This window comes from Helianthus annuus, chromosome 3, assembly GCF_002127325.2.
Source record: "Helianthus annuus cultivar XRQ/B chromosome 3, HanXRQr2.0-SUNRISE, whole genome shotgun sequence".
Taxonomy (NCBI): Eukaryota; Viridiplantae; Streptophyta; class Magnoliopsida; order Asterales; family Asteraceae; genus Helianthus; species Helianthus annuus.
Genome location: NC_035435.2, coordinates 94204515 through 94226662, shown reverse-complemented (window position 1 = coordinate 94226662; position 22148 = coordinate 94204515). Strand labels below are relative to the sequence as shown.

The 22148-nt window shown below is 38.9% G+C and overlaps 1 pseudogene; it reads left to right on the top strand.

Moving 5' to 3' along the window:
- The first annotated feature begins 2133 nt into the window (after window positions 1-2133).
- LOC110932007 lies at window positions 2134-4219 on the top strand (annotated as a pseudogene).
- The last annotated feature ends 17929 nt before the right edge of the window (window positions 4220-22148 follow it).

Sequence of the window (22148 nt, the reverse complement as noted above, 5' to 3'; positions counted from 1 at the left end):
CGAAATTTTGCAAGTTTTGAAAGTTAAATCTGAAATTGAAAAATTTATTAAACTTTCAAACTGTCGGACAGTGTTTGATTGTGACATGGTCATTCGTGTGTCATTTGTTTATACTATATTCCAAGCAGTTGTTCTCATTACGCGTTTAGATTTCTTGCATGTGCAGATTCTAAAGGCTGGGAGAACATGGTCGATGACAAGCCTTGGAATGAAGACACGACGAGAAGGCGCTCAAAGGATGAAGATGATCGAGTAGCCGCTGGCCATTATCAACACCACAAGGATCTCACTTCATAAAGATAAAGTCTTTTCACGAGCATAACTCAAGGGGGAGCTTATGTTAAGGGGGAGTTTGTCAACACACTTCCTACATGATACGGGCAGTTTGTTGATACACTCTCTGCTTTCAAGACGTGAAGACTTTGAAGATCCTCCGACATTGAAGACTTGAAAGGACATCAGAGTTTTGATAACTCGAAGACCAAAGACCGTCGAAGTTCAAGACGAGTCTACAACCATAGAAGATAAAGACAAAGCTACAGCCAAGGGGGAGTTTGTTGGTGCACTTGTGTCTGTACTTTGTCTGTATTCAGTCTGTATATAAACGATGTCCTTGGTAGTCTGTAAGTTGACCAAGTCAACCATCCTCCGGATTGACTTGGCCAACAGTTAACATATGTTTGATATGTTTGTCTGCATCGAAGGATAGCCTCGAAGGATATTGTTGATCCTTCGAGGTGCTCGAAAGATAGGCTTCGAATGATAGACCTCGAAAGGTGATCTTTCGAGGTCAATGCTGATCCTTCGATTACCTTGTCCTCGATAGATGATCCTTCGGACCATCTATCGGATCCTTCGGACCAGACATCATGAGCTGGGTATAAATACCCATGCAGTGTATGTGTTAGTTCAGTTCTGAGAGTTCACACCCGAGAGATAGAGAGTCTTCTTGAGAGCATTCTGTCCGGAACTCACACACACACTTGGAGAGTTTACATGTTAGATTTGTAAACATTGTGCTTGTAACCGAAACCTTCATTTGCATTAATACAAGTTGTGTTAATCGGTGAACCCGTGTGTGTTTGTTCTTTATACTTGCTTAATCCCGGTTTGCTCGCTAGCTTGGATTCCGCACTCGCTAGTGGGTTAGTATAACAAGGTTTGAGGTTCGTCATCCACCGGATAGGGACCTACACCCACACCTTCGTCATTAGGGTGTAAGGGGTGCTCACCTAATAGGTGAGTCCCCTCTCTTACGCCCGACCAACCAGCTATTGCCACGTCAAGTCCCCTCTAATACTCCCCTAACACCCCATTTTGATGGCGGCACTCCCCTCTTAGGGGAGTTGGTTTTTTTTTTTTTTTTTTTTTTTGTAAAATTATGCATGTTTACAAATTAAAAAAATATTAATAAAAATAAAAATTAAATAAAAGACATTTCATTAAATTAAAAAAAATACATTCAAACTAGAAAAAAAAATACATTTAATTTTTAGGAACAAAGACTTGGACATACGAAATCTGTGACGAAAAGTATCTTCATTAAATTTTGGATTTTCATCAAAATAATCGGCCATGAGTGTCTCATGGCCCCCCTCACGATCTCGACGGACATAATTTTTTTTACTAGACGATGCCGTGTCTAGTAGCTCCGCTTGTTGGATGAGATTTTGGAAGAAAATTAAGCTACTATCGCTTGACGATGCATCTCCATCGTCGGGAAAGTCGGGTAGGGTAGAAAGAAACGGAAGCTTGGAATCCATTTTGTATTTGAAAGATTGGAGTTTGAGAGTTTTGGTGTGAGTTTGAGAGTGGTGAGTGTGGTAAAAAAATTGATTTAGGTTGTTTAAATATATGTTTTTTTAAAAAGTTGATTTTTTTTTAATAAAATTGACCGTTATTCAACGGTCTTATTTCGAAAAATGAGCCAAACCAAGCGGTGAACCCATGCCTAATCCACCCCCCGATTCGGGTCCCCGCATTGATGGCGGCGGTGTTCCCGATCGGGGACTACCATCACCGAATCCCCTCACCGCGTACACCCCGTCCACCCTTATATATTCAAGTTATTAGTTAAGAAAAACTTTCTATCAAGAAGCTAACAACTATTTTAGCATGTTAATTTCCAGACTCATGTCTATCATAACATGCTTGTTTCTTGCTTTAATCCCTTATGCATCTTCAATTACTTTCAATTTCACAAATATTACACCAAAAAATTCCCACGATTTCCTATTCTCACGTGATGCTGCTATCACCCCGAGTGATGGAATCCATCTAACCAATATGAAGAGTGATAGTGGTTCGGAATCGTTAGCAGGTCCAGTAGGTCGAGTGACGTACTTCAAATCTCTTCATCTTTGGGAAAAAGACTCAAATGACCTAGCCAGCTTCTCCACCAGTTTCACATTTGTGATCAATGATTTGAATGCGAATAATTTTTACGCTGATGGCTTCGCATTCTTCCTTGCTCAGAATAACTCTATGATAAATTCGGGCAGATCCCTTGGGCTTCCATTTAATGTTACAACCAATACTAGTATGTGTCCATTTGTTGCTGTAGAGTTTGATACTTTTGGTGACGATTGGGATCCCGTAAATCCCAATACGATGTCCAAAGATGATCATGTAGGTATCAATATTAACTCTCTTACTTCTGCTGTGTCTAGTAAATGGAATAGCAATATGACATATGGAAAAGAGTGTAAAGCTTTGATTGAATATAATTCTGAGTCAAAAAATCTTAGTGTTTCCTTCACCAATTTTAACGATAATAATTCTCGTGTATGGGAAACTGGGATTTACTACATCATTGATCTAAGGGGTGTATTGCCCGAATGGGTAATTTTTGGGTTCTCAGCTTCCACTGAAGATCGAAGTGAGAATAACATTGTCATATCTTGGACGTTAAACAGTACTGAATTTGAGGGTGGTGAAAACAATGGGTCGACACCAACCTTTATCCCAAACAATACCGGTAGCGGCCTACCACCAACCCTTAGCCCAGAGAAGACTGTTCGAGGTAGCAACCTACCACCAACCATGAGCCCGGATGCAGTGAAGGAGGGAAAAAATAAGTTGCGTAAGGTGGCACTAGTAGTTGGAATGTTCGTTCTGGTTCCTATTTCGACTATACTTGCTATTTTTTTATGGAGGAGGAAGAAAACCAATGTTGATAAAGTGGCGGAACTTGGACTTTCTTTGGAGATGAAGAATGAATTTGAAAATGGGCCCTCTATGCCTAGAAGACTTTCATACCATGAGTTAGCTCAATCAACATCTTACTTTGCAGAGACAGAGAAGCTTGGAGAGGGTGGTTTTAGAGGAGTTTACAAGGGTTTTTTGAAAGATTTAAGCATGCATGTCGCAGTCAAAAGGGTGTCCAAGACTTCCAAACAAGGGATTAAAGAGTGCATCAGAAGTAAGGATCATTAGTAGATTGAGGCACAGAAACTTAGTGCAACTCACCGGTTGGTGCCATGATAAAGGAGAACTCTTGCTTGCTTATGAATTTATGGAAAACGGAAGCTTAGATTTACATCTCTTCAAGGGAAAGAACTTGTTGAAATGGAATACAAGATACAAAATTGTTCGTGGTCTGGCTTCTGCTTTGCTATATTTACATGAGGAATGGGAGCAATGTGTTTTGCATAGAGATATAAAATCGAGTAATGTGATGTTGGACGCAAATTTTAATGCGAAGCTTGGTGATTTTGGGTTAGCTAAGTTGGTTGACCATGAGAAAGGCTCACAAACAACGATGTTGGCTGGAACATTGGGTTATATGGCTCCTGAATGTGTAGTCACAGATAGAGCAACCAAGGAGTCAGATGTTTTTAGTTTCGGGGTTGTTGCATTGGAAATAGCTTGTGGGCGAAAAGCTATCGACTACAAGACCCAAGCAAATCAAATGCGATTGATAGAATGGGTTTGGGAGCTGTACGGGACTGGGTCTCTTTTAGAAGCAGTTGATCCAAGTCTAGGATCAGACTATGAGGAAGAAGAAATCAAGATTTTAATGATTCTTGGTTTATGGTGCGTGCACCCTGACTCTGAACTTCGCCCTTCGATTAGACAAGCCCTTAAAGCATTGAACTCCGAAGCTTCTTTGCCTTTATTACCATCAAAGATGCCGGTAGCATCATATTTGACACCTCCAATATCCTCACTATCGGATTTCTCTTCCATCAGTAAATACGAACCATCAAGTAGCATCTAAATCATCAAACAAAACAATATCATCTACATATTTTTCTTCTTCCCCATCTATCATCGTTACATTCAATGCACAAAATATCAAGATTATTAAAGGTTAAAAACGATTAGTGACAAGTTCTTTTGCTCGCAAACTATGTATTTTAATTATATTTTATTACGACTTCTTGTAAGATATTGAACACCACAAGTTGCGCTTTAACATGTGTTTTAGTGTATGTTACCAATTTATGTAAAAATGGGCTCTAGTAGAAAATTATAATAAATGGTAACAAACTAAAATATGAATGTAATGTCAAAAACACGATATCAAGAACGTGAAAGCTTTATAAGACACCAGTCGGCACAATTTAGTCGGCACAATTTATTCTGAACGAGTACAGACCAATTTCCGGCAAGGATTCCGGTTAACAATTACAAACAGACAACTCAGATCAGTGGAATGATCTGTTACAAACTGAGATCACAACGAGATCTCTAAGACTCTTCTAAACAGTGAAAAATGAAAGAAGCTTCTTGTTGCAGGTTCGAGAATAGGAGACAGATGAAAGAGGCTGTTGTTTTTGTTGTGTGTTGATCCCAATACCTGCGCCCCCCTTATATTGAACACGGGCTGCTGCCCTAAATGAAATAGGCCCAAAGAGATACAGATCACCAAACCCTCAAAAGCCCAAACGAAACAGCAACGGTAATATGAAAAAGAAAAAAAAAAGGAAAGGATTAAATATAAAGGCATAATAAAGGGAAATATTGAATTGAAAGAAATAATACGTATATTTCAACAACCCCCCCCCCTCAATTCAATATGCAAAATAGTTAAACAAGCCAAGTTTATCACAAACCTTGTCATGAGCTTGAACGAGAAGCCCTTTTGTAAACACATCTGCCGTTTGATCTTCAGATGCGACACCAACAGTTTTAGTAACACCTTTTGAAATTTTTTCTCTTAAAAAAAAGAGATCAATTTCAAAATGCTTTGTTCGATCATGAAAAACAGGATTAGCGGCTATTGAAATAGCGACTGTATTATCACAGAAAAGGGACACAGGAAGTTTGGCATTAATTTTAAGTTCATTTAAAATGTTAAGGAGCCAAATGATTTCACTTGTCGCATCACACATAGCACGATATTCTGCCTCAGCAGAAGATCTAGAAATGATAGACTGTTTTTTGCTTTTCCATGAAATAAGAGAGTTACCTAAGAAGACACAGAAACCTGTGATAGATTTCCTAGAGTTAACGCATTTGCCCCAGTCAGAATCAGCAAAGGCTTTCAGCTCTAAGGAGTCCCCCTTTTTAAATAATAAACCTTTCCCAGGAGAGCCCTTAAGATATCTTAAAAGTCTTAAAGCGATTTTGAAATGAGCATTAGTGGGACTGTGCATATATTGACTTAGATATTGAACTGAATTGGCAATATTAGGTCTAGTATGAGAAAGATATATTAGTTTTCCCACTAATTTTTGATAGACAAATATATGAGGTAAAGTTTGATTATCTTTTTCACACAAGTGGGTTAAGATATGATTAGGTTCAATTGGAATGTTAACTGGTTTACATCCAGTCAGACCAAATTCAGCAAGCAAGTCAAGACAATATTTCCTTTGTGATAAACATAAGCCATCTTTGGTTTTTAAAACCTCAATTCCTAGGAAATATTTTAGCATTCCCAAATCCTTGATCAGAAACTTAGATTTAAGAAGAGATTTAGTTTTAGAAATCTCAGCAGAACAACTACCAGTTATGACTATATCATCCACATAAACAAGTAAGATATAAACACGGATTTACTTGTTTTGACAAACATGGAGTGGTCACATTTACTTTGTTCAAACCCAAGATCAAGTAAAACATTAACAAGTTTCTCATTCCACATTCAAGGAGCTTGTTTAAGACCATAGAGAGACTTTTTAAGCTTACAAACTTTATTAATATGGCTGGAATTATAACCATCGGGAAGGGTCATATATACTTCTTCATTTAAATTACCATATAGAAAAGCGTTATTTATGTCAAATTGATGAACATCCCAACCATTATTAATAGCAATGGTTAGGACGCATCTGACGGTAACCATTTTCGCTACAGGTGAAAAGGTTTCAAAGAAGTCTATTCCTTCCTTTAGACTAAACCCCTTAGCTACAAGTCTAGCCTTGTACCTTTCTATTTCGCCTGAAGCTTTATATTTGATTTTATAAATCCATTTACAGCCTATGGGTTTCCTATTAGGAGGTAAATCGACAATTTCCCAAGTATCATTTCTGTGTAAGGCTTCTAACTCATCATTCATGGCAGTAACCCAATTGTTATCCGTTTTAGCTTCAAAATAGTTTTTAGGTTCACAACTCTTATTAAGCATAGAAGCGAAACACATACTTTCAGAGTCAAGATTAGCATAATTCAATACTTTTTCAAGACCATATTTGATTTTACCATCAACGATAAAGTCATTAAGCTTAGATGGAAATTTTACATTTCTAGAAGATTTCTTTAAAACACTTCTAGGTTTCCCTATATTCTATCCCTCAGAATTGCTAATGTTTTCCTCAATGTCTAAATCCGACTCAACCCTACCAGTTTCTAACTCAACATTACTTGGTTGCTGTACATCAGCCGTTCCTAAAGTATTGTTAAAGTCATTAACAGGTTGCTGAGAATGATTTAGGACTGTAGGATTTAGGCTTATGTTATCATCATTGGGAGTGGAGTCAGATTTGGAGTTTTGGGTGTCATTTTGATCAAATAGGTCAAAAAAATTCAAAGTATTAACTTCAGAATCCGGATCAAGAGAGGTTTTCTTTTCTTTAAACGGAAAGACAGATTCATAAAATCTGACATCCCTAGAATAGAACATAACTCTTTGGTCTAGACTCCATAGTTTATACCCTTTTTTTTCATTAGAATATCCAACTAGAACACATTTTTTGGCATGACTATTAAACTTGTCAGAATTGTTTAAAACAGTGCTAAAACAAAGACACCCAACAATCCTTAGCTACTCATCATAGGAGCAAAACCAAACACAAGTTCATAAGGAGACCTACCATTTAAGACAGACGACGGAGTCCTATTAATCAAATAGGTAGCAATTAGGATACACTCAGACCAGAATTTAAGAGGAAAACCAGCTTGAAACAATAATGCTCTAGCAACATTTAAAAGATGCCTATGTTTCCTTTCAACTATCCCATTTTGTTGTGGAGTATGAACACACGAGGTTTGATGAATAATACCATTATTGTAACAAAATTCTTTCATTTGTTTGTTTACAAACTGAGTACCATTATCAATTCTAAACATTTTAATGTGTTTAGTGAATTGAGTTTTAAGCATGTTGAAGAATCCTTTTATATTGTAAAGCACTTCATCTTTATTTTTCATGAGGTAGACCCAAACAGCTCGTGTGTAATCATCAACCACTGTTAGGAAATATCTAGAGCCATCCCTATTTTGCACTCTATAGGGACCCCATACATTAAGATGTACAAGATCCCCCAACGACTTAGTCTTATGATCACTTAAAGGGAAAGGGTCCCTATGCTGTTTTGCCCTATGACATGTTTCACAAGGTTCAATTTTAGTGTCATTTTTAATATCTAGTTTGTCTTTTAAGACATGCAATACAGGTTCAGCAGGGTGTCCTAATCTAGCATGCCACAGATTTGCATCAAAACTAGCATTACACACCTTGTTAGACATAATAGAACTACCACAAAAGTACAGACCATCAAGCTGACTACCAGTCACCAGGACTTTCTTTGTTTGAGAGTCCTGAATATAACAATTATGTTCATCAAAAGAAACAGTCAAATTGCAGTCTTTGGCAAGTTTATGAACAGAAACAAGATTGACACAATAATCGGGAATAACAAACACATCATATAAGATGACCTTATCACTATGTTTAACATCACCAATCTTAGTTACCAAAGCACTTGTCCCATTGGGATGTTTGACTTTGATGTTATATTCTGTAACATCCATTTGGTTTATAAGATTAGTGTCATCCGTGATCATGTGTTGATTTGCCCCTGAATCAATTATCCACCTCGCCTTTTTCCGATTATTTCCAAAGTTGGAAAAACAATAACCAGGTTTAAAGTCACATGTAGGTTTAACACCATCAGTATAACCATTAAAGCAAACATAATTAGACCTACCAACAAAAAGTTACTGCCTTAAGTATCACCTCTGGACTTATTATTCAACAGGCTAAGCAATTGCGCAATTTGTTCATTTGTTAAACCATTCACAGTAGACGATGAAGCAGTTTCAGGTGTATCAACAACCACATTATTACTAACCCTACCTCCCTTATTACCACTTGTTTTAGATTTCATCCAAGAGGGGTAACCAACCAGTTCATAACATCTTTCAACAGTGTGTCCAATCTTGTTACAATGTAAGCATTTAAGATTTGGATTAGGGGGTCTAACATTTTTCTTTTTTGAATCAAAAGATTGACTGGTTTTAACAGCAAAGCCAACAGGATTATTAGAGATTTTTTCAGAAAAGTTGTTAGAATCTCTTGAAACAACAGAGAAGGCTTCCTTTATAGAAGGAAGAACTTCCCTAGTCAATAGAGAAGTTCTTACAGACTGGTAAACACTGTCAAGACCCATTAAGAACTGCATCAATTTAATCAAGTGATTAAAATCATTAAATTGTTTGGAAGCATCACAAGTACACGTAGGTAGAGATAGGATTTGATCTAATTGTTTCCACATGCAGTTAAGTTTATGATAATACTCAGAGACAGGCATGCCATTTTGAGAAAGGGAATTAATTTTTTGATACAAATTAAAGACCATCGACCCATCAACCTTATCATAGGTTTCTTTTAGTTCTTTCCACACAACAGAGGCAAGTTTAGAATAAACATGACCTAAATATAATTCTTCAGACATAGAATTTAAACTCCATGTAAGAACAATAGAATTTCAACGATCCCACTGTTTTCCTAACACTTCATCAGTAGTAGATCTAGCACAGGATCCATCAATAAACCCTATTTTATTTTTAACTTGTAAAGCCAGACTCATAGCATTAGCCCAAACATTGTAATTGTCGGTTCCTTTCAGTTTTATATTAACAATTGTCAGATTAGCCGAGTCACTAGAATGTAAGTAAAGAGGGTCACCAGCATCAATTTTACAAATCAAGGTGCCACTAGCAATAAGAGAATCATTATCCTTATCAGGCATGATAATAGGCAAACACAGACAAATTCAGGAAAAACAGCCAAGACAAGGAACTAAGCTTGACACAGACAATCAAACAAGAAGCACATAAACAAATAATCAATCAGAATGCAACAGAGTGAACCCTCTCTGTGTCCCAAATCAAACCGTTCTTCACTAACCCGGTATCAATATGCCTAGACACACTGACAAAGTGATGCAAGGAAACGAAAAAGAAAAAAAAACAACAAAAAGAAAAAGGTCAGAATACTCTCACAGTAGGTGCAAAAAACTTCAGGGGATCAGACTTGTAACCTTCACTTAGGGTTACAAGAACTGATCAGAAGCCAAGAATCAAAGCCTGTTGGTTTGCCCTTAAAAAAGAGACCAACGAGACCCCTTCACAGCACAATCAGAAAAACCCTAAAACTGAGGGTATGAAATGCAGCAGCCGCACACCTCCTACCGGAAATACAACAGCCGGTACAGAGCGTCACACGAACTCCAAGACACCAGAAATTGGAATCGGTAGAACCAACTGTTGGTGCACTTGTGTCTGTACTTTGTCTGTATTCGGTCTGTATGTAAACGATGTCCTAAATCAGTCTGTAAGTTGACCAAGTCAACTATCCTCCTAGTTTGACTTGGACAACATGATGTTTATCTGAATCGAAGGATAGCCTCGAAGGATACGCATCATCCTTCGAGGTGCTCGAAAGATATGGTTCGACCATGGTTCGACCATTAGACCTCGAAGGATGATCCTTCGAGGTCCATGCTGATCATTCGAGCTTGTTGTCATCGAAAGATGATCCTTCGGACCATCTATCGATCCTTCGGACAGACCTGTTATGTATGGGTATAAATACCCATGCAGTGTGTTAGTGTTAGACAGATGCACATTTGGAGAGTTAGAGAAACTCTGCTGGAAAACACACACACACACACACTTTAGAGAGTTTGCAAACAGATTGTAAACCTTGTGCTTGTAACCGTAAACCTTCATACGTATTAATACAGTGGTGTTAATCGGTGAACTTTGTGTGTTCTTGTGTTTGTTCTTGCTTCATCCCGGTTTGCCTATTAGCTTGGATTCCGCACTCGCTAGTGGGTTAGTATAACAAGGTTTAGGTTTGTTCTCGATCCTCCGAGAAAAGGGACCTACAAGTGGTATCAGAGCCTCGCTCTTTACCTTGTTTAAAACCGGTTTGTTCAAGTTCTTGGTGTGTTTGGACACTTGGTTTAGCATCCGTTTTTGGTAGTTTTCTGCATAAAAACGCATACTAAACCTATCGGGAGTGTTCGGGGTCGGTTTGGGTAACATAAAAATCGTTTTTGTGAAACCTTGATTTTTCCGGCTATATCTCCGGTGTGTTTCCGGTGACCAGTTCTTGAAGATAAGGTTGCTTATTTTGGCAAAAATTTTTTGAAAGTCAATTGTTTGGTGAAAAGTTGTTGCAGAACCATCCTTTCTGCCGAAAGTTGGTACATCAACACATCACCTTTTTCACCAACCCGTCGTACTTTGTGTCAGTGTGTCAGAGCTGTCGAAAGATATCCTTCGACATCGAAAGATATCCTTCGACATCTTTCGATCAAAGGCAGCTCGAAAGATAAGCATCCTTCGAGTAGTCTTTCGAAGTCTAAGGGTTATCCTTCGTAGTTGGAATCTTTTCGAAAGTTGGTTGTCCGAAAGATAAGGATACATCTCGAAAGATAAGGATCTTTCATTGTGAATCCTTCGAGATCAGTATTCGAAAGATATAAATCTTTCGAACATTGAATCTTTCGTGATAATCAGTCGAAAGATAAGGATCTTTCATTGAGAATCTTTCGAAGACTATTGCTCGAAACTCAACAGTAATCTTTCGATCACTGTTGATCCTTCGAACAAGTCTTGATCTTTCGATCAGATTGTATCTTTCAATTGTTGTCTGTTTGTTGTTAACAGTTTGTGGTGTGTAGGTTATTTGTTAATTTTTGATCACAATGAGTTGCACAAGTCCTTGGGATTGGAGTACGGATCCACAACCAGATCTGAAACAGATGTCGATGGCTGAATATATGACGAGTGCCATTCCAAAACAACAACAATCAATAAGTTCGTGTCAATGGGCTTTGGTATCCAATCAAAGTCAAAGTCTTCAGAATCTTCTGATTAGTGAGAGTGAAACAGGCAGTAACAATCGTCCACCAAAGCTGAACCACATGAACGATTTTCCGTCATGGAAAGGCCGCTTTCACACATATGTTCAAGGACAAAGCACCGACCTTTGGATGTGTTTTGTCAATGCATTCAATGAAAGTCTTGAAAGTAGAGCATCCACTTCAGAAGGTTACGCCAATATGCTTGAAAATGACAAGAAGGCTTATGAATTGGAGAAAAAGGCATATGCCATACTTACTCAAGCACTCAACAAAGACATCTACCATCAGTTTTCATATTGCAAGACCACGAAAGCATTGTGGGATGCCTTAGTTGCTAGAGGAGAAGGCAATGCAGCTGCTCGAAAGTCTAGGCATGATTTGTTGAAGAAAGAATTTGAATCATTTCAGTTCTTGGAAAACGAGACTCTGAATGATATGACCACACGTTTCTATCATTTGATTAGTGAAATGTGTGCTTATGGGGTGGCAGCTACTCAACAAGACATGGTGAACAGGTTTGCTGACGCCCTACCCCCAAAATGGAGTTCGTTTATTGAGCTGTTGAAGCATACTAAAGCTCTAGATGAGATTAACATCTATGAGTTCATTCAGAAGCTGGAACATAAAAATGATGAAGAAATTAGGAAAGCAAGGCGTGCTCCAGCTCCTCAGAATACAGAAATGTATTTGCCTGGTTTTGGTCCTTCAGCTAGTTCTGTTCAGCAACCGAAGCTTCAAACTGCTTTTGTGTCCAATACGAGTTCCTTTCCATTTTCTCAATCAACAGCTGCTGCACCACAACCTCAATTCGATCCGAGGTCCTATATTCCTGTTCCAACACAGCCACAACCACAACCTCAACAACAACAACAGCAAGCTCACTATACAAGCAATCCTCAACCTCAGCCTCAAAGTCATCACACAATCCGAGTCGACAACTCAAATCTTTCACACCTTAGCATTGAAGTTGCTAAGGAACATATGGAAATTATCAACACCATGGTCAGTGCTTACTGTGGTTTGGTAGCTGGTCAGCTTGGAAACATCAACATGACCAATGAAGATTATGATCAGATCGACAAGGAAGAAATGGAGTTGATGGATATTAAATGGGCTTTTGCTAGTGCGGTTAGAAGGGCAAAAGATTTCATGGCGAGAACTGGAAGAACTTCGTTGGAAGGAAAGAAAAACACGAAGTATGGGTTTGATATTAATGCCGTCACGTGCTTTAATTGTGGCGAGAAAGGGCACTTTAAACGTGAGTGCACTCGACCAACAAAACACGGCAATCACAACCCGTTCAGAAACCAGACTAATGCGAATGCCCAACAAGAAAACCGTGAACGGAGGATGGTGGCAGTGAATAACAATCAGGGACAGCCTGGAGCTACCAATCACAATCGGGCTTTGGCTGTTCAAGCTGATGAAGGATGTGACTGGTCAGTGCAGTTTGGTGAAGGTGATCAAGGAAGTGGAACTGCATTGTATGCTAAAGTCATCGAGCAGGTTCAAAAAGAAGAATCTTCTGGGAGCGATGACAGTTCTGGTTATTCGGGCAGTTCGGATGAAGAAGGCTCTGTTTCTGGGGATAATCACTCAGAGCCTGATGTGAATGAAGAAGGAGATGATGATATACAGGAGCTACTGAATGAAGCTGATGAGCTTCAATGTCAGAAATCAATTCTGATTAGGAAGGCTGCTGCTACATCAACGGAAATGGAAAAGCTATTCTCTGAAGATGGAGCTTTTTCTTTTCAAACTGCCTTTATGGCAAATGGTTCAGCCTCTACTAGTCAGGTAACTTCTGAACCTCCTGCTCCTAGTATTTGTAAATCATGTGCAGATATGAAGCTTGAATCAGAAAAGCTTCATAGTCATAATCAGAATTTGGTTATTGAACTGTCAAAATGCCAAGAGGCAAACATGGCTTTAACCCGGAATGAAAAAGAATTTAAATCTGTAATAGAAACATTAAAGAAAAATGTGTCCGAGGTTAACAAAGTAGTTTACCACAAACAAGTAAGTATAAATGAATACATTAATCTTGTGGAAGAAACTAAGAAGCAATTAGCCATTGCCCAATGCAAGCATGATGCGATCAAACAGAAATTGGATAGTTATTCTAACTCCCGATTTGTGCTTGATCACATCATAGACGTTCAACAACTGAAAGGTAACGTGAAAGGTGTAGGGTATAAGGCGTGTCCACCCCCTTTGATGGACAACTATACCAAGATGCCTGATGAAGAGGAAATGCCCCGGTATGAACCCAGTGTGCCTTTGAACTTTGAGGAATTTTCTACTGGCCTAGGGTTCAAACCGGAGAATTCTGAAAATACATCCACAGAGCAACAGGAAGCTTCAACATCCATGAAACAAAGTCCTCCAATCATCGAGGACTGTGAGTCATCGGATGATGAATCAGAAGTGGATGTGAGTGAACAGGATAACTCACTTAACAAGATGAAAGGAGTTGTCATTCCCATTGAGAATCACATCCTTTGTGATCCTGATACTCCTGAGGCTTCATCTGTTGAGAAGCAAGTGATTGATCCTGTCAAGGTTGATAAGACAAGTGTGTCTACTGTTAAAAGCAGTAATGTGTTGTACACTTTGGTTGGAGATAATAAAATCTACTCAGATCATGTTTTTCCAATTAAAAATGTAAATAAATCTTTGATTGACAAAGTCTTTGAAGACAATACAAACAAATTTTTGGGAAAAACACTTCCGGGAATTGTGGTAACACAATGTGATCCAATTCCTAAGGCTGAGATTAGGAAACAATTTGGTAATCAAAAATCTCCAACCACTCGACAACCTACTGCTTCTAAGGGTAAACAACCACAACGAGCTCCAAAGCCAAAGGCTAAAGTTGAAACAAAAGGAGCTCGTTACATGAAGAAAGGAAAAGATGTTAAGTTTGTAGCATCAAAAGGTACAGATAAAATTGAGACTTTTGAAAACAAATCAAACACTGATTTTGTACAACAAGTCAAGATTTTGAAACGAAACAGTGATAACAATTACACCCAACACACAAACGGGTGTGATGAAAAAGCAAGTACCTCAGGTTCTACAAGCTCAACATCTGGTAGTCGATCAAGTTCTCCTAAGTCTGTTGAAAGGAGAACTTGTTTCAAATGTGGAGAAATTGGGCACATTATCAGAAATTGCCCAAACGCTCCAAAGAAGAAAATGGTTGAAAAAGCTTCACCTGAAACAGTTCACCCTCAACGTCGGTCAGTTTCACCTAAACAAGATAAACGAACTGTAAGAGAACAAGAAACTAAGCAACGACGTAAGAACATAAAAACTGTTGAAAAAGCTTTAAAATCTGAAGTTAAAACAGTTCAAAAGGAACCAAGAGTGTCACAACCTGTAAAACCAGAATCTTCAAAAACTGGTAGGCACAGACAAACTTGGTTACCTAAGTCGGGTGACAATTCAGGGGGAGCAGTTGTTCTTGAAAACCATCAAGAGATAGAGCTTACGTATCGTGATGCCAAGGGACGACCCAAGACCACTAAGGCTTGGGTCCCCATTCTCAACTGATGTGTTTATTTGACATGTGCAGGATGTTCTAGGAGGAACTATTAATAGTCATTGGATTGTTGATAGTGGAGCATCCAGGCACATGACTGGCGACTTACGGCTCCTGTATGACGTGAGAAATATTAGAGGAGGGTATGTTGCTTTTGCGGGTGATAAAGGAGGATACATCACTGGAGAAGGAAGTATCTCCAATGGCATCGTGTGCTTTGATAAGATCAATTATGTGAAGCAAATTGATCACAATCTTCTCAGTGTGTCGCAAATCTGCGATAAAAAGTTCTCAGTGATTTTTGATGATGCTGGCTGCTATGTGCTGAAACCTGGATTCAAAATTCCACAAGAATGGGTTCTCTTATCGGCTCCGAGAGTTAATGATCTTTATATTCTCGACATGAGCCAGGCGATTACAACATCTGCACAAGTTACTTGTTTTGTCTCAAAAGCCACAGATAAGGAGTCTATATCTTGGCACAGAAGAATGGGACACATTCACTTGAGAAAAATGAACCATTTGGTGAAAAATAATCTTGTGAATGGTGTGCCTGTAAGAAGTTTTCATCTACAAGATATCTGTGTCTCTTGCCAAAAGGGGAAGCAAACGAAGAAGTCTCACCCTTTGAAGAAAATCAACACTGTCAGCATGCCTCTCGAACGTCTTCATATGGACCTTTTTGGACCTATGAAGCACAAGACAACGTTTGGTGATGCTTATTGTTTAGTAGTTACTGATGACTACTCTAGATTTTCTTGGGTATCTTTTATGGCACACAAAAGTGAAACTCCTGGCATCCTCAAGGATCTTCTTACAATGTTGGAGAATCTCTATACGTTGAAAGTGAAAAGGATCCGAAGCGACAATGGAACTGAATTCAAGAATCAAGTTATGGATGAGTTTTGTACTTCTAAAGGCATTCTTCATGAGTACAGTTCTCGTTATACTCCACAACAAAATGGTGTCGCTGAGAGGAAGAATCGAACTATTATTGAAACTGCAAGAACAATGTTAGTAGAGTCGGAACTCCCTATTCAATTCTGGGGAGAGGCTGTATCGGCTGCTTGCTACACGTTGAACAGAGTTCTTACAGTTAAGAGACATGGCAAGACTTGCTTCGAACTCCTTCAGAGAAGGAAACCGGATCTTTCTTACCTTGAACCATTTGGTGCTCCTTGTACAATGATTGAGCCGGATGGAAAGTTTGGTGCAAAAGCTATCGAGGGTTTCTTCCTTGGATATGCTACTCCTAATTTTCGTGTTTGGAATCTAGCTACCAAGAAGATTGAGCTATGGAGCGAAGTTAGGGTTCAAAGGTACACGAGTCCTGTTAGGGCTCCGGGTGATCCGTGGATGTTCGATTATGATGGGCTATTTGACTCCTTCAATCTGCCAACCTTTGACGAAGAATCAGCAGCGGCTCGAATGTTGTTGGAAAGTGACAACGCTGCTGTCTCGCCATTGGTTAGACCTATTGTTGTTGATCCTCAAGCTTCTACGTCAGTCAACAATATGGTTCAAAATGAGGTTTATGAAGATGCTGCTGATTATAATGACTCTTCTGAAGATGATGAATATCATGATGCAGCCGAAGGATCTTCAGCTCCAGCTGCTCCTGTTCAAGGTGCCTCTGGTGATACACCTCATACGCAGAATGTAGATACTGCTGAAGGGAATGCATCCACCTCTACACACATTCCTGGTGTGGAGTTGGTTGTTGATCTTAATCTGAATAATTTGGGTATCAATGCTCGTGTGCCAGATAATCCTGAAATGCGGATTCACGATACCCATCCCCAGCAGAATATCATAGGAGATGTCCATCGCGGTGTGCAGACGCGTAATCAGCTGAGAAACAACCGGAATGCTGGTTTGTATTCAGCTATAAGAGAATCTGGCCAACAGAATGACTGGTCCTTCGCGTGTTACGTGTCACAAGAAGAACCAAAGTCGTGGAAGGAAGCATTGAAAGACAGTGCTTGGGTTGAAGCCATGCAGGAAGAATTACAGCAATTTCACAAGCTTGGTGTTTGGAAGCTTGTTGAAAAACCCGAGAACTACAAGAAGATTGGCACTCGATGGGTCTTCAAATGCAAGAAAGACGACCGTGGAGTGGTTATTCGGAACAAAGCTCGTTTAGTCGTTCAAGGTTTTCGTCAGATAGAAGGAATCGACTACAACGAAGTCTATGCACCAGTTGCACGTCTGGAAGCTATTCGGATCTTTCTGGCTTATGCCTCATTCAAAGGATTCAAGGTTTACCAGATGGACGTCAAAAGTGCATTTTTACATGGTGTGGTTGAAGAAGAGGTATATGTCGAACAGCCTCCAGGTTTTGAAGATCCTGTTCATCCCGATCGGGTTTGGTTGCTCAACAAAGCTCTATATGGTCTTCATCAAGCGCCACGAGCTTGGTATGCAACCCTATCTACATATCTGTTGGAGAACGGTTTTCGAAGAGGTCTTATCGATTGTACTCTCTTCATCAAAGAACAAGATGGAGATCTTCTTCTGGTACAGGTATATGTTGATGATATTATTTTTGGTTCTACTAATGATGTTTTGTGTAGGAATTTCGAGCGCATCATGCAGGATAAGTTCGAGATGAGTGCTATGGGGGAAATGAATTTCTTTTTGGGCCTACAAGTGCAACAAACGGAGTCTGGGATATTCATTCATCAGACTAAATATGTTGGTGACATCTTGAGCCGGTTCCAGATGTCCGATGCAACGCCCATTGGTACCCCATTGCCAACTAATCACGGAATAACTCCTGACTTGAAGGGTGAACCTGTTAGCCCTTCATACTATCGCGCGATGATTGGATCCCTTATGTACCTCACAGCATCAAGGCCAGATATAATGTACCCAACGTGCCTGCTTGCCAGATATCAAGTTAACCCGAAGGCCTCACATCTTGCAGCTGTCAAAAGGATTTTTCGTTATTTGAAGGCTTATCCAGACACCGGTCTGTGGTATCCTAGGGATAATAACTTTGACTTGGTCGCATTCAGTGATTCTGATTTTGGCGGATGTAAAATCGACGGCAAATCCACAACGGCTGGATGTCAGTTTTTAGGAAATCGCCTAGTCACCTGGCAGTGCAAGAAGCAGACGTGTGTCGCTACATCAACATGCGAAGCTGAATACATTGCTGCCTCAAGTTGTTGTTCACAAGTTCTTTGGATCCAACAACAATTGCGGGACTACGGTTTTGAATTCCTAACTACTCCTATTTACGTTGATAATTCTGCTGCTTTAGATATCACTAGAAATCCTGTGCAGCATTCAAAGACCAAACACATCGAAATCAAATATCACTTCATACGTGATTGCTTTGAGAAAAGGCTAATCGATGTTGTTAAGGTCCACACCGATGACCAACGTGCCGACTTATTTACCAAAGCTTTTGACAAATCTAGATTTGACTTCTTATTATTGGTAAATGGCATTAAGGTCAAGCAAGAGTAAACCAACATCGGAAAATCATTTTTGTAAATATCTTTGTGTGTTTTTAAATTTATCTTAGTTTGTTGATTTTAGGGGGAGTAAATCCAAAAATCGGAAAATACAAAAACATCGAAAAATTTCAAAAACACAAAAACAATAGAAAAACAAAAATGAGTTTCCTGGCGAGCAAAAGAGAAAATGATAGTACATCAGTGGTCTATCCAAACCTCTTTTAAACCTTAAATGCAAAACGATAAGCAGCTCTATATAAGATGTATCGGTAGGCTCACAATCATTTTAAAGTGTGCAGGGTGATATAAATCTTAATCGACTGAAGATCAGGTGGGAACCATTCATTGGCATATGGTCTTAGTACCGAAATTTCGTTTGATAGATTGCCGAGGTTCTGAGATATTCGGTCTTTATGCTGCTTATCATCTGGGTATCATGGTCGTATCTTTTACCGAAAAATAACGGGGACGCAAGTCTAGATCTTCCATGATACTATACATACGTGTACATATTGCATACTGCATTCGACCTCAATAAGTGATAAACAATCACATGTCCAAATCAAATAAGTGATAAAATATCACATTTATCCGGGTGTCAAGTTCGTCTCTCTGCTGTACGGAAGTACTGACCTGTTCACGGACTTGCACCTGTGCCCTCATGCATATGAAAATCAAGTTCCTCATCAATAAGTGATTATATCACAAAGGACTTGTTTTCAAATCAAAATAAGTGAGTATCTCACAATTTTATACGGTCAAACAGATGATAATCGGTATACTCACCGGTAAGATGAACTCTCGTGCATACCTTGATACGGGAATGTGTCGTGATGTGGATGAACACCGGTCGGTAAGTATAAATCATACATTAACGTATCCTCTAAACATGATTACATCTGATAAGTTGAGCTTAAGTGGACAACAATACCGATAATTGTTATAGGATGCTTATCTTAATATTAACTAACTGAACAACAAGAGTGTTTTCGCATGACCGTACACTGATATGATTCTCTTACCCTCGAAACTCGCAAAAAGAATGTTTGTATATATTTATTTATTTACTGCTTAACTTTTATTGCTTTCTTTTAAACAGTTTCGTCGTTTGGTGCATATCAGCACGACATTAGCGGTGATGTCGTTTGATAACACTCAAAGGATTTTAAATTGTTGTCTTTTTATTTCAAAAACACACCTGAAATCTGTGTTTTAATATAAACTTTATAAAAGCCAAAAAGATTTTATTTCTACTTTATTTTCGATCGTACGATGTTGGAGCTCAAGTCTTCGTTGCCTGAAACCTGAACGAAAACCAAACTGACTAAATCTTCATAAACGGTCGAAATTTGCATGTTTTGAAAGTTAGAATTTAAAATTTGAAAAATTTATTAAACTTTCAAACTGTCGGACGGTGCTTGATTGTGACATGGTCATTCGTGTGTCATTTGCTTATACTATGTTCCAAGCAGTTGTTCTCATTACGCGTTTAGATTTCTTGCATGTGCAGATTCTAAAGGCTAGGAGAACATGGTCGATGACAAGCGTTGGAATGAAGACACGACGAGAAGGCACTCAAAAGATGAAGATGATCGAGTTGCCGCTGGCTATCATCAACACCACAAGGATCTCACTTCATAAAGTTAAAGTATTTCACGAGCATAACTCAAGGGGGAGCTTATGTTAAGGGGGAGTTTGTTAACACACTGCCTACATGATACGGGTAGTTTGTTGATACACTCTCTGCTTTCAAGACGTGAAGACTTTGAAGATCCTCCGACCATGAAGACTTGAAAGGACATCAGAGTTTTGGAAACTCGAAGACCAAAGACTGTCGAAGTTCGAGACAAGTCTACATCTATAGAAGATAAAGACAAGATAAAGACAAAGCTACAGCCAAGGGGGAGTTTGTTGGTGCACTTGTGTCTGTACTTTGTCTGTATTCGGTCTGTATGTAAACGATGTCCTAAATCAGTCTGTAAGTTGACCAAGTCAACTATCCTCCTAGTTTGACTTGGACAACATGATGTTTATCTGAATCGAAGGATAGCCTCGAAGGATACGCATCATCCTTCGAGGTGCTCGAAAGATATGGTTCGACCATGGTTCGACCATTAGACCTCGAAGGATGATCCTTCGAGGTCCATGCTGATCATTCGAGCTTGTTGTCATCGAAAGATGATCCTTCGGACCATCTATCGATCCTTCGGACAGACCTGTTATGTATGGGTATAAATACCCATGCAGTGTGTTAGTGTTAGACAGATGCACATTTGGAGAGTTAGAGAAACTCTGCTGGAAAACACACACACACACACACTTTAGAGAGTTTGCAAACAGATTGTAAACCTTGTGCTTGTAACCGTAAACCTTCATACGTATTAATACAGTGGTGTTAATCGGTGAACTTTGTGTGTTCTTGTGTTTGTTCTTGCTTCATCCCGGTTTGCCTATTAGCTTGGATTCCGCACTCGCTAGTGGGTTAGTATAACAAGGTTTAGGTTTGTTCTCGATCCTCCGAGAAAAGGGACCTACACCAACTGGTATTGCCAACACTCCCAATACCAACAGAAGCCGCCCAGGTCTAACTGAATCGGAGACGACGTCTTCAAACGCAGTGGAGAACAGTATCACCAAGAGCACCTAGTGCTCTAATACCATGTCAAGAACATGATATCAAGAACGTGAAAGCTTTATAAGACACCAATCGGCAAAATTTATTCTGAACGAGTACAGACCAATTTCCGGCAAGGATTCCGGTTAACAATTACAAACAGACAACTCAGATCAGTGGAATGATCTGTTACAAACTGAGATCAAAACGAGATCTCTAAGACTCTTCTAAACAGAGAAAAATGAAAGAAGCTTCTTGCTGCAGGTTCGAGAATAGGAGACAGCCTTCAGCAATGAAAGAGGCTGTTGTTCTTTTTGTGTGTTGATCGCAATACCAGCGCCCCCCTTATATTGAACACGGGCTGCTGCCCTAAATGAAATAGGCTCAAAGAGATGCAGATCACCAAACCCTCAAAAGCCCAAACGAAACAGCAACGGTAATATGAAAAAGAAAAAAAGGAAAGGATTAAATATAAAGGTATAATAAAGGGAAATATTGAATTGAAAGAAATAATACGTATATTTCAACACGTAAAATAACGAAAAAAAGAATCAATTTCTTTGTAAAATAACGTAAAATAATTGAAATTATGAACATAAAAAAACTGCTTATATGTGCTCTTTTAATGCAATAACCAGCTTTTAACATAATCCAAACAACCCTGTAAAACTGTTTTTTTAATAACTTATTTGCCCTCAAATAGGGTATATATTCATAAGCATATGAACATTTTCATAATCAATAATTAATCTAGAGTTTCCCGAATGGGCAAGACGGATAACATATCAAAATAGCTTGGGTCAGGTTGACTCAATAATAATCAAGAACTACTCATGGTTGGTTTATCTTGGATTAAACCAACAAACTTCTCATAATATGTATTCTAGATTAAACCAAAGTGACTCAAAATCAACAAAAACAAAATCAAAATTAATTAAATGAAAATTACATGATGGTAACAAAAGGTAATACTAAGATGCGTA